Below are 12582 nucleotides of genomic sequence, written 5' to 3'. Positions count from 1 at the left end.
AAGGGTTCTATTCGCAGGAACAGGAGTGCAAGGATCAAGGATCAGATGTACAAGAGATCCCTCAAGGATCTATACAAATACCAATTCCAGGGTACTACGACAAGCCCAAACGAAGGTTTGGAGCCCGTCGATCCAGCACCTACAAAGGGAAGGCACATCCATGCCTGCATAGAAAAGAAGAAATATCTCATCACAAACAAACAAGCGGTGCAAGTGGTGAGGAAGGACATTTTACGTCGAGCCGCCATTTTTGAAGGCTTAGAGCTTCCGCCATTTTTGAAGGCCATTTTTGAAGGCTTAGAGCTTCCCGAGGACCTTGAGATTGTCAGTGTCCATGACGGAGAAGAGGAATCCAGACGGAGAAGAGGAATCCGACGCTCAGTCTCAGAGAATGAGGAGCAAGAGGAACCACCCCTCTTAGGTGAACCAGGCGGATACAGGCCGCAGGCCGCAGATCAGACTGCCACGAAGTCAACACTTCTGCCAACATGACTGGCAGCACAATATGCACGCCAAGTGGGTTGGTTGTTATCGGCAGACCATGCAAAGAGCCCGCATTGCCCAAAGTGCAAGGTAACATCCTGCAACCTATGCGGTCCTCATTATTTTGCTAAGGAAGTCCCAGTTGCACCTAGTTGCACCTATACAACAGCTGGAGACTCCATGGTGCAGACCATTGATCAACAAGCTCAATACATAGTCCGAGGCAGAAAGAAACTAAACGCTGAGGTCGCACACCTGCGACAACAAACCTCCTCAGGTTCCTGAGCCCGAGGAAGACCAAGCAGAGGAGCCTCAACCTCCTCACCGAGCGGGAAAAGAGCCTTACGTTTATCGAAAAGATCCCCAGACCGGTTCCAATCGGCCCTTGGTGATCCATGAATCCCCCACTCACCGTTGAATTCTTCATCCCCTTGAATTCTTCAAAAGCTATTCTGAGCAACTACCTTGCCATTGTCTCTTCAACTCAGAACAAAAGGCTATAAATAAGTTCATTTTACCAGCTTTCTAGCATAGCAAGTCCTCAGTTTCCTAGTTAGATTGCTTACGCAAGGAGGACTATAAGAAAGAGCACTCCCCCTCAGGGAAGGACATCGTCTGACATCGCTAAAGTTCTTCAAAGCTTATCAGAATACTGTGCTGGTATTCCGATAGTGGAGTGTCATGGGCCAGGCCAAGACCTGTACCATCCTTGATAAAGTGTCGGCCAACACATTATCTTTTCCTTCGATATGCTCGAAGAGAACCTTTATTCCAAGGCCTGTGATGTAGTCTGTAAAGGCTACCCAGCGTACACGGGCACGGGATGGTTTATTGATGCTTGTCTTGTGAAGCTGATAATAGCCTGGCAGTCTGTTCTTATCAGCATCTCGCTTTGTTCCATGTAGTACATCTTCAATGAGAATTCATGACAGCGAATATCTCTGATGGAACTTTTGGGTGGATTGAACTTTCCACTTTCCGCTTGCATAAGCACAGTTTTTCAGAATTCCGCGGATCGTATCTTGAGGATTTCCACTTGCAAACCCCTCCCCATCCATTGTTTCCAAGACAATGAAACAGGTAGCAGGGGGAATAGTTAAAGGTGGTAACTGGCTTACCTCCCTTTTTATTTTTTATTTTTCGGTTCATTCTTCCTTCGCCGTTGGGACTTATTTTCCCATACAAAGGTGCGAGAAGCCTCCCGAGATTAGGAAGAGGTGCGAGAAGCCTCCCCAGATTAGGAATATAGTGTCTGGCATAATTGAGAATTCCTAACCACGAACGAAGTCCAGATTTTGTGTCCAGATCTGGTTCCTTGAATTCAAGGATCTTCTTGATTATATTTTCCTGGAGTTTGATTTCTCCTTTTCCGATGGTAGCTCCGAGGAAATTGATCCAATCTGCATTTTTGTTGGACTCAAGACTAGTCCATATTGCTCACATCGCGCTAGAAGCACCCTTAGATGCTTTGCATGTGAATCCTCGGTATCTGAGAAGGCTAAAAGATCATGAGATAAAATCTTTTGTACCTTTGAAACATTGATCCATTTTCCTCTGAAATACCGCTGGCACGTTCTTTAGGCCAAATGGCATCACCAGCCATTCAAAGAGGCCTTGAGGGACCCAAAAAGCTGTGAGTGGTATTGATTCTTCTTCCATGAGGACTTGATGGAAACCACTCTTGAGATCAAATTTGGAGTAGATCTTGGATCCGATTACCTTCTTCATAATAGTAGAAATCCCAGGGAGAGAATACTGGTCTTTTTCAGTATTGTCATTGAGATTAAAGACCATTCTTTCCTTTCCTTCTTTCCTTTCCTTTCTTCTCCTTACCAGTACGATAATGGCAGTGGTCCTGTGTTTACTCTACGAAGGTCTGATGACTCCTAATTTGAGGAGTTCATCAATGTGACGGCCATAAACCTCTTTCAGTTGAGGGGGTGATATGCTTTAATGGCCTGTCCTCAATAATAAAATCAGGGTTTTTCAGGATAATCTTGCATTTTACTTGATTTTTTCCTCATGTGCTAAAGGGTTATTCTCGATGAACCCTTGCTTGATTAATCTCCAATAAAGGCCGAAAATTATGGACAAAGGACTGAGGGGTGGGGATTACCGCATGTGAAGCTAGAACCTCTTGAAGGTGTTGATACTACAATCCGTCGAACTCGGTGAAAGGAGCTGCTACTTCTTGCTTTGTCGGATTGTGGTGATGTTCTTGTAGAGGGTGATCTGATCACCTTCCAACCGGACTCCACCTTGCATACTTCGTATGGCATACTTCGTATGAAATTGCAGCCGAGTAGCATTTGGATTTCTCCATAGGGAAAGCAAAAGCATACATGAAGGGTATACGGAATTTGTTTTGTTTTCCCCAATCTGTAATATTTGAGCTTCTTTGTGGCCTTTTGTTCGGAGTTGACTCGTGCGAATTGAACTGTGAAGGCACTGTCTTCAATGGCAGCCTTAGGCACAGCATTTTCGTCAATGCAGCAGGTAGTTGCTCAGAATCTTTTACTGTGAAGCTAGGAATAGAGGGGATGAAGAATTCAACGGTGACGTTGTAAAGACGGTTGCGAACCATCTTCCCTCCACCTTCTGCTTGCGCGAGTAAAGGCTCTGATATGAGTGGGGCAGCCGATTCACGGATCACCAAGGGCCGATTGGAACCGGTCTGGGGATCTTTTCGATAAACGTAAGGCTCTTTTTCCGCTCACCCTTTTTCCGCTCGGTGAGGAGGTTGAGGCTCTGCCAGTTGGTCTTCCTCGGGCTCAGGAACCTGAGGAGGTGGTGGCATTTTTGCCAAATCAAGCTCTAGCTGCTTCTCAAGGAGCTGTTGTCGCAGGTGTGCGTTGATTTCTGCCTCGGACCATTGTATGTATTGAGCTTGTTGATCAATGGTTTGCCTGAAGGTTGACCATGGAGTCTCCGGCTGTTGTATAGGTGCAACTGGGACTTCCTTAGCAAAATGAGGACCGCATAGGTTGCAGGATGTTACCTTGCACTTTGGGCAATGAATGCGGGCTCTTTGCATGGTCTGCCCGATAACAACCAACGCACTTGGCGTGTTCTGTCGGCATATTGTGCTGCCAGTCATGTTGACAGAAGTGTTGACTTCTTGGCAGTGCGGCCTGTATCCGCGTGGTTCACCTAAGAGGGGTGGTTCCTCTTCAATCCATACGAGTGCGAGAGCATTGACCTGGTGAAGGAGGTCCTCTTGCTCCTCATTCTCTGAGACTGAGTAAATGGCGTCGGATTCCTCTTCTCCGTCATGGACACTGACAATCTCAAGGTCCTCGGGAAGCTCTAAGCCTTCAAAAATGGCGGCTCGACGTACATTTCTCTTCTCACTTGGACATTCCCTGGCGAAATGTCCTTCCTCACCACTTGCACCGCTTGTTTCTGATGAGATATTTCTTCTTTTCTATGCGGGCATGGCTTGGATGTGCCTTCCCTTTGTAGGTGCTGGATGACGGGCACCAAACCTTCGTTTGGGCTTGTCGTGGCACCCTGGAATTGGTATTTGTGAACATAAAGATAGATCCTTGAGGGATCTCTTCTACATCTGATCCTTGCACTCCTGTTCCAGGTATTGATATGCCAATAGAACCCTTGGCGCGAGTCCTATTTGGCAACCAGGATGCCATGCATCAAACGCCGCTTTTATACGGCTACCAAGATCTCCTGGCATTTTAAACCAGAATTTCTCGCATAATTCAGGGCTTATGAAGAGTCGCCCTGTCTTTGTAGCCAACCTGAGGTAATCATTCATATATTGCAGCATATATTTTACCCCAGGGCTGGTAAGCCTTTCGAAACGGCGTTAGTTCTGATTGACCATGCAAAGATCCACTAATTCAAATAAGGTAAGCCTTTCGAAACGGCGTTAGTTTCGAAACGGCATAAATATAGCTACCAAACATTATTGTACACAAGGATTTTCACACAAAAGAACTGACAACAAATAACCAAGAATAGAGCAGCTGCTCTTTTTATACACTTGCCAAGCAACCGACGGCCGCCATTTGGAAAGGATTACATACAAATCATAGCTTGAAAACTTAACAAAGAATGACAGTGTACTCGCCCTTATGAACACTGATCCACTCAGTCATGTGCTTGTGTTGACTATAAGGCCCTTAAGAATTCAGTAAACCTGACTAAGTGAGAAAACAAGTCTGAGATTTTCTCATAAAATTTCAAAAAATTTCACTTCGGCAAAATAAGATTTTGCAAAACAAAGGATCTACAAACAAAGATGATTTACAAGACCTAATCAAAAGCTTATGGAAAATAATGACTTACGAAAAATCCAGTCCATCATTCCCAAAAACATGATTTATAAGTCTTTTCAAAAGCCAAACTAAGAAAATTTTGAAGCTAGGTTCTTCATCATGAACTGATTTTCAAAGCGATTTATTCAAATAAGGTCCAATAAGCCATGATTTTTCAAAGGAACTGATTCTTCACCATGGCTTCTTTTCACTCAAATGGATGCTTTGTGATTCAAAAAATTCCCAAAAACCTAAAAGATAAGCAAATCAAGCATAAACAATCAACCATTCTAAATCGACTAAATCTGAATCTTGTTGCATATATGTTTGTCCTATACAGATGCTATCAATCTAATAGATGCATGTTTCCAAAAACAATAGGCATTCCCAAATATGACGAAAAGTGGAAAATGAAAGAGAACGATACCTCTCAGAGCCAGCGACATCACAGATTTGAGCCTTCACTCTCTTGGAGGAGCTGTACCCGATCTTGGCCTTGGAGAGGTTGAACTCGTCCATGGCGAATCAAAAGATGATTCTGATTTTCCGGCGAACCATTGCTGGATCTCCGGTGAACAGATTCGATCGGATGGCAGAAACCAGAACCTCCACCTCCATTGCAGATTCAGCGAAACCCTGATCTCTATTGCTGCTGCGATAACAAAACCCTGATCTCCATTGTTGCTGCGATAGGAAAAGCAAGCTTAGATGATATTTTTTTCCTTTCTTGATATACAAAAACATAGAATTACAGAACAAAGAATTTTCTTGCTTGCTTTGCAAATTGGAAGAGTGCATCATTGTGGGTGTCCAACTGTGAACATGCATGTGAGTGGGCAAGCAATCAAGACGAGAGAGAGAGAGAAGGGTAGGCATGGGGCGTTATGTTGGGATACCTTAGGTAATGAATATTCTGGTGACCATTCGAGTTGTATCCCTCACATAATCATGGACAACTTCCAAAACAGCAAATGGCTTTTGAGGTGTAGCTGCATTGTCTAAATACACCAAGCTGGAACCATTTACCTCATATAAAATTTATGTAGTCACTCTCAGATCCAAAATGAGAAATCTAGCCTCCACCAGGTAGAGGCCTCTTGGAAATAAAAGACAACCAAAAGACAATTCAGGATCATGTCTAGCCACATGTAAATTAAAATAAAGGGACCACCCAACTGCTAGAGGAATTAAAAAAAAAAAAATAAGTACCCTACATAAAAATGCATGGATACAGACATGGGTGGAGCCCTAAATTAGTAACATTTAAGAATATGGCTCATCCTTTTATTACAGAACTATACCACAAAAAAGATTTTAACTGCAGCTAGAATGAAACAAAGAATAAAGAGGAAACAGATGAAATTTATACAACTCACAAAAAAAAAATTAAGTGAAGCCAAGGACATACAGCCATGCAACTTCGAAGAACTTTTGAAAAATATCACCTAGTGCTTTTGAAAAGAAAAACATTAAGTTTGGGTTACGCAGTTAAGATGGACTAAACAGGAAATGATGGATAATTCATCACGCACAGCATGGTTGGACTAGGTTTGAGGGGTTTCATCTATTTCACAGAAGGACCAACAATTTGGTAATGAAATGGGCAAACATTTTTAAGACCAAAGGGGGATTGGTTAGTTTTTACAATGGCTAGGAAGCTCTTGAAACATACAAGAGACGTCAAGTTTTTACTTTGAATTTCGAAATAGTTCAAAAATGATCAATTCAACTCATAGGCTTGAGTGCTCGTGTTGTGCAAATAATATAACCTTTGTGTCCTTTTAGTACCATACAAGCATTAGGTTTTATTTCGCATCAATGTTGTCCAATCTCTAGAGAGAATGTCTTTCAATTTCCAAAATATTAACAAAAAGAAATCATCCTCGACATCCTAGATAATAAAAAAAAGGAGCAGATATTGACCCCAAAATCGTACATCCACGAAAGATTGTCGCATTCAATTCTTGCGAGTTCAGCCTTCATGTATTTCATCTTTTGGCAGGCACATTTTGCTTTTTTCTTGTTTTTTCTTCATTTTTTTCTTTTGCATTCGGCTTTTTGCCTTTCAAACTTTTTTTCAGAACACTAGATTTTTTTTTTTTTGAGCCGACCTTCACCTTTGAGGGAATACCTCACCACCCCAAAGGCTACTACGAAGCTCCACCGCTTTGGTGGTTATGTATAGCTTTGTGACGTGTCCAACCCGCTTCACCTTACGGGTTTTCAACGAGCCAAAAGTTCGTAAGTCATTATCTTCGCGAAATAGACATAAATCACCTTTATGCCTACCCGATACTCTCGATTATTGACTCAGAGGAACGACTACACAAGCCCCGAGCCCATCTCTCAACTCTCATTTTGCTACCTGCCAAGATCTTATAGAACATTTTGGCTTCTCCGTCAAGATATTTTCTTGCTAGATCCTTGCAGACGCTTGATCGCCAGACTCAATAGCATTTCCTAGTCTTGACTTTCTCAACTTCATAGGATTTTTCTTCAATGCTCATATCCAGGATTTTTTTCAATTTTCCTCTTCCGTTGATGGACTACAAGAACTTGAAATTTCCACCTTCCACTTGGAAGGTACTAAGAATAAATCAAGGCACATCATTGTGTGAGAAAACACTTCCAAAATGTTTTTATCAAAACTGAAAAGTTTCTCTTTTACAAAAATTATTGACATCAAATGGCATATCACTAGGAGAAAGGAACTATACTCCCTAAAAAGATGGTTGAATGTAAAACTTGGCTGGTTAAAAGAATGAACTTCACCAAATCTCCCATAAAAGTAGGGTCTTCTATACAAAAGGTTGGTTTAAGGGTGACGGGTTCCAGAAAAGTTGGGTATTCAACTGATTGAAAGTTTCACAAATGGTTTGAGTTAAGTTCTTCTATCAAAAAACACTAAAAGCACAAAAAGAAGGATCAAACATTAGTAAAAAAGGAAGCATCGTAAGCTAAAGTCTCATTTTTATGATACCAAAATCCAAAGCCCCAAATAACCCCAAGCATCACAATGTTGTTGTTGATAACCAATTATTTCCACATGAAACTTAAATCAAATTAGACCTTGACCCACTAATTGGCTTACATGTGCATAACCAAAGCTAATGCTTCTACAATCAACTCAATTTTTAGCATTGAAAAAAGGATAAAGGAAACATCTCCAAGTCAAACAAATTATGTGCAGCTTAAAGTCCTGAACACTAGAAAACCATTTACACATGCCAATGCATGAACAAAAACAAGGGTACTTACACAGATGTTTTTAGTTAATTTTACTGTACTCTTTAGTATGCACTCTTCAATGAGAGAAGAAACTACAACCAGAGCAGCAATTGGTGCCAGCATGACATCAAGATCCAAATCAAGGTCAGACATAAGATAATAAAAGCATGAAGCGTATGGCAGAAACATAGAGATGCTAGGGCTTTTTAAACGATATCCAACTTTATTCATAGAAATTTTGGGTTGGACATGCCTGGACTGGACAAACATTTGTGGAGTTAGAAGTGCCTCCAAAAGATTCCACATTGTCATCAGGACGGGGTCCACAAAACTGTGTGACATTGAACTAGTTGGCACTTAAACACAAAGTTTGGGAAAGTCCTCTTTATTTGTTGTCAACCAACGAATTATACCAATGGAGGGTGGAGAACCTTCAGCTTGGAAAAGTGCACAATCACCAACGCTGATCTTGCGACCATCCTGCAAAATGAATAAATTTGATATTTTGCAAAAAAAAATAAAATAAAATAAAATAAAAGCAACAGGCCAAGATGAAGTAAAACCACCCAAATTGAAAAAATAACAAACAACACCCAAGATATGTAGAATACATGCATGCGTACAAAAGTATGAGGAGAGATCCATTTAGGAAAAAAAAAAGTAAATATAAAATAAACACAGCAATATACTGAGTACTGTGAAGCAAAAGGCACAATCTGGATACAAATAACTCATAGACACTACCCTCCGATCACAACTTTATGGACCCCATAAAACAAAGAAATAACAAAATTTAAGCAATTCCTCCATCAAACTGATCCAAAGCATGGCTATCTTTAATTTGTGTTTGATCTTATCAAACTTATATTATCTTATAAAAGGGTGAGAGACATAAACTACTTTCATGTTACTATACTTTTAGCTTTAGTATCGGGTAACATTATTCCTTTGTTAAAAAAGAAGTTTAACTTTGTCATATGTTCACAATACAATTGCAAATGGTACCTGTGACAATCCAAAACTTTACATATATGTGAAATTGGATATGCAGAAACATATTCAGAACTCCAAAGATGACCAGCTCCAGTATTTTGAAAGGAAAGGCAACTTGAGATAAAAAGTCACAATAAGATCTTATTATTTCTAGCATTGCTTTTGTGATTTCCACTCTTTATTTTTTCCATGAATAGAACAAAGGTTTGTCAAAGAAAAACCAGTAAAACCAATCTGCATGAAGCAATTGTACCATCAGAAAGCGCTTTATTCTACTAAAACATCCACACTTTTCTGTGCAGATAAGTGTCACCTCAAGCGTACAGCTAAAGATAAGAAATGGTTAACTGAAATTCACAAATACTTTCATCTCTACCATGACAACTTATGAACATCTAAATCTTCAATTCCTTAATTGCAGTCTTAAGTGGACCTTCAGTCAAACTTGATTTACATATATGCACAATGATAATGCAATGATCCAACAGTGCTTATTGCATTCCTCACAGCATCATTTGACTAAATCACCACCAGGATGACCTTTTTCCTTTCTTGTCCTGTGAAATCCCTCAAGAAAACATAAAAACTTATCAATAGCAATCCCCCTTTCACCATGCCTATGAACATGCCATTTAGTCCTCGGATGCAACAAGCATCCTGACAACCTACAACGACACAAAACCATGAATATCTCCATGTTGACCTTCAAGTAGCTATTTCTGGCAATTTCATATTAAAGCTAAACAAAATGCATAACCTTCTGAGGAAGGTTATCACAACTTAATGTGCTCTCGGATCACAAAGGTGTACAACACAATCGCAGTGTCGGCTCAGAAAACTTATGCATATCATATGAAGAGTAACGACCGAATTAATTTCCATGAGTACCATAGACTGCTACCGCAGTTTTAGACACTGAAGAGGACCAAAATGTGATGACCATAGGGACGCCGCATGTTCGTGACCCAACTTCGTTGAGATGGCACAACCTCAACGCATAAGCAGAGTGGCCATAGATTTCCTTTGTTTAAAGATGGAAAAGAGCAGCTTCGCGGATCAAATCACAACCCAACAGGGACTGCGAAGACATAAAATAACAAATGAGATGCAAAAACGGTGATTCAACTGCTCTACCTCCAAATATCATCCAAACGTGCATAGACTCACAACGAAATGGAAAATCACATCTGGCACAGAGAATTCGGACAAACTTTGTCTGCCCCATCGACATGATGACATCAACCACGATATCAAAAACACGAAAAATCGAAGGAAGCGAAGGAAAAAAGGACGAGGATTACACCCGAATCGAGAAAGCAAATGAACCCTAACCAGAACCAGCGACATTCCTTACGAAATACGACCCTATCGGCCAGTCAAAACCACAGAAATTACAAAATGGGAGGGGAACTGAAGAAAGATACTTAAGCCTCCATCCGACGAAGACAAACCAACGAATTTGCCCCTTACTCTATACCTTGCAGAAATAGGCCCCTTCAGAAAGCGAAGAATTCGCTACTGTCGTCGCCGAACGAAGGGGGTCCGGCCGCATGTGCCGCTTCCGTCTTCGGTCCTCACCTTCTCCCCCATGCATAGCCTTGCATCTTCCCCCAGGGTTAAAGCCGCTCCTTCACCCCCGGGGCGACACATCAATTCAACCCTCTTTCGTCCGAACAATCTCTCGCCTTCTCCTCAATCCCAGAACCTTATCCTTTCCTCCAAACCCTAGATCGGACCGGCGCACTGAAGGAACCCTAATTCACTCCGAATCACCCTCGAAGCACCTCAACCAGCGAGATCGAGCCCTAGAACGAAAGAATTCTGGAAAATCTTCGCGTCTTACCAGAACACGCGTCTAATTGTTAGGGCAAACGCGTCCCGTGGAGATCACGACCGTTTCCGGCTGATTTTCCGGCTACGCGAGGATTGGGCTACTTCCGCCGTGGTATCTCAGAGCGATGGACGGACAAGAAAGAGAACGAAGTCGGGACGAAATCAACGGACAAGAGAGAAGGAAGAGAGATAAATAAGACTAGAAAGAACGAAAAGAAGGCCAAGCGGACGAAGAAAACTGAGACAGAGAAAGAGAGAGTCCGCGAGTTTTCAGTCCCCACCATTTTCATCAAAGGCCCGGCGCTTTTAGTATTGACTCCATATAAGAGCTTAATATATCTTCATTTTCTGACACAGGACGCGAATTTTCTTCTTGCCGCTGAAAAGTTCATTAGCAATTTAGCACCCAGCAGGCTCTCTACCTAATCTTGGATTCTTGATGGACATAAAAGGGATTTTTAATTAATTTTCAAAACAATTTTTTTTAAAAAAATAAAATAAAATAAAGAGAGATTGCACCGGAAGGAAGGGCATGACATTTATACAGTTGCTTGTAAAATATCTTTTCTTTTTATATGGAGTTTAGGTTTCAAACTTTGGGTTAGTTTTATCAAACTTAGTTTAACTTCCAATTCACTTTCTAATTTTTACAATTAAGAATAATATATTTATATTTATATTTATCTCACATCGTATCTTTTAATACATTGCATCATATGATGTGTTTCATAGTGGGTTAATCTTACTTGCACGAAGCAATGCATCGGATGACTTCTGTATAAAGATAGACAGCAAAATAGTGAATAAATAATGGCTCTTACTAATCAAGTCACTTTTATATATATATATATATATATATATATATTGAATGTAATTTTTCATCAAGCAAAAGAACCTCAGAATTGACCCCAACTTACCAAAATCTTTTTAAAGATCATTCAACGTTCAAAAATTTTTTCAGCATTTTCAAAACATAGGAAAAAGTTTTGAACTTATCGAGGAGTTTTTGCTTTCAAAGAAATGCTAAAAAACTTCTGCATTTTTAATAAACATTAAACTTATTTTTTTAGATAAAAAGAAACTGGTGTTTTTTGTTTTTTTTTTTAGTTTTTCACGGGAACGCAAAAGAAAATTAAAGTGTTTGAGTTCTCTTCGTCTTTCGGGGTCGAGGTCCAGACTCGGATACAGCCAAAATCCGATACTAAAACCAGTCCAATCGAGTCTGATCATATCCGGTTTTACTGATAATCTGGATTCGCTGAGTTTGGATTTGGTCCAGTTCTAAATAAACTTCTTGTGAATTGGGAGGTATTTGATACGATGTTTATTAAAGCTGCATTTTATAAACTCCAAAGATCTGAAAGCCACTGTTCTAAATGATATTGAAGATACATGAAAGCAGTACCTTTCGAATACAAACCTTTTTTGGGTTTAAGTATGGTATTGACAAGATTAGATCCAGTTCGAATCAGATATAAAGTGTGTCCAACACAAAATCCTATTAGGATCCATTTAACTATTCTATAAATATGAATCGAAAATTTGAACATATTCATGAAACACATTAAAAAGCATTTTATGAATGTAACCCAATTTTTGAAGCAGATTCATAAAACAGTTACATCATGTAGAAATTACATAGGGTACTTCTCACTAAGATCTGCATCTTGGCTAAATCTTGGCTAGGGGATTGAAATTTAGACCTTCAACTCAAAAAAAGGTTAAGAGTGAGTTCGGTCCCGAGGTTTGACTTTATGCATAGTTCCATCGA

At 40.4% G+C, this 12582-nt stretch overlaps 1 protein-coding gene across 2 annotated transcripts in view; it reads right to left on the bottom strand.

Moving 5' to 3' along the window:
• LOC116264067 (SKP1-like protein 1) overlaps positions 1 to 11059 on the bottom strand; it is a 45864-nt gene extending 34805 nt beyond the window's left edge. The window contains exons 1-3 of one of the 2 annotated variants that reach the window (XR_007574689.1): positions 10456 to 11059; positions 5654 to 8465; positions 5185 to 5441 (exon numbers count right to left, since the gene is read on the bottom strand). The gene's annotated coding sequence lies outside the window, so the exon portion shown is untranslated. The remainder of the gene's footprint in view (positions 1 to 5184; positions 5442 to 5653; positions 8466 to 10455) is intronic. The other variant, XR_007574655.1, reaches the window with a different exon arrangement.
• Between the last annotated feature and the right edge of the window lie 1523 nt (positions 11060 to 12582).

Source organism: Nymphaea colorata, chromosome 11 (genome assembly GCF_008831285.2).
Source record: "Nymphaea colorata isolate Beijing-Zhang1983 chromosome 11, ASM883128v2, whole genome shotgun sequence".
Taxonomy (NCBI): domain Eukaryota; kingdom Viridiplantae; phylum Streptophyta; class Magnoliopsida; order Nymphaeales; family Nymphaeaceae; genus Nymphaea; species Nymphaea colorata.
This window is presented reverse-complemented; position numbering and strand designations above follow the sequence as displayed.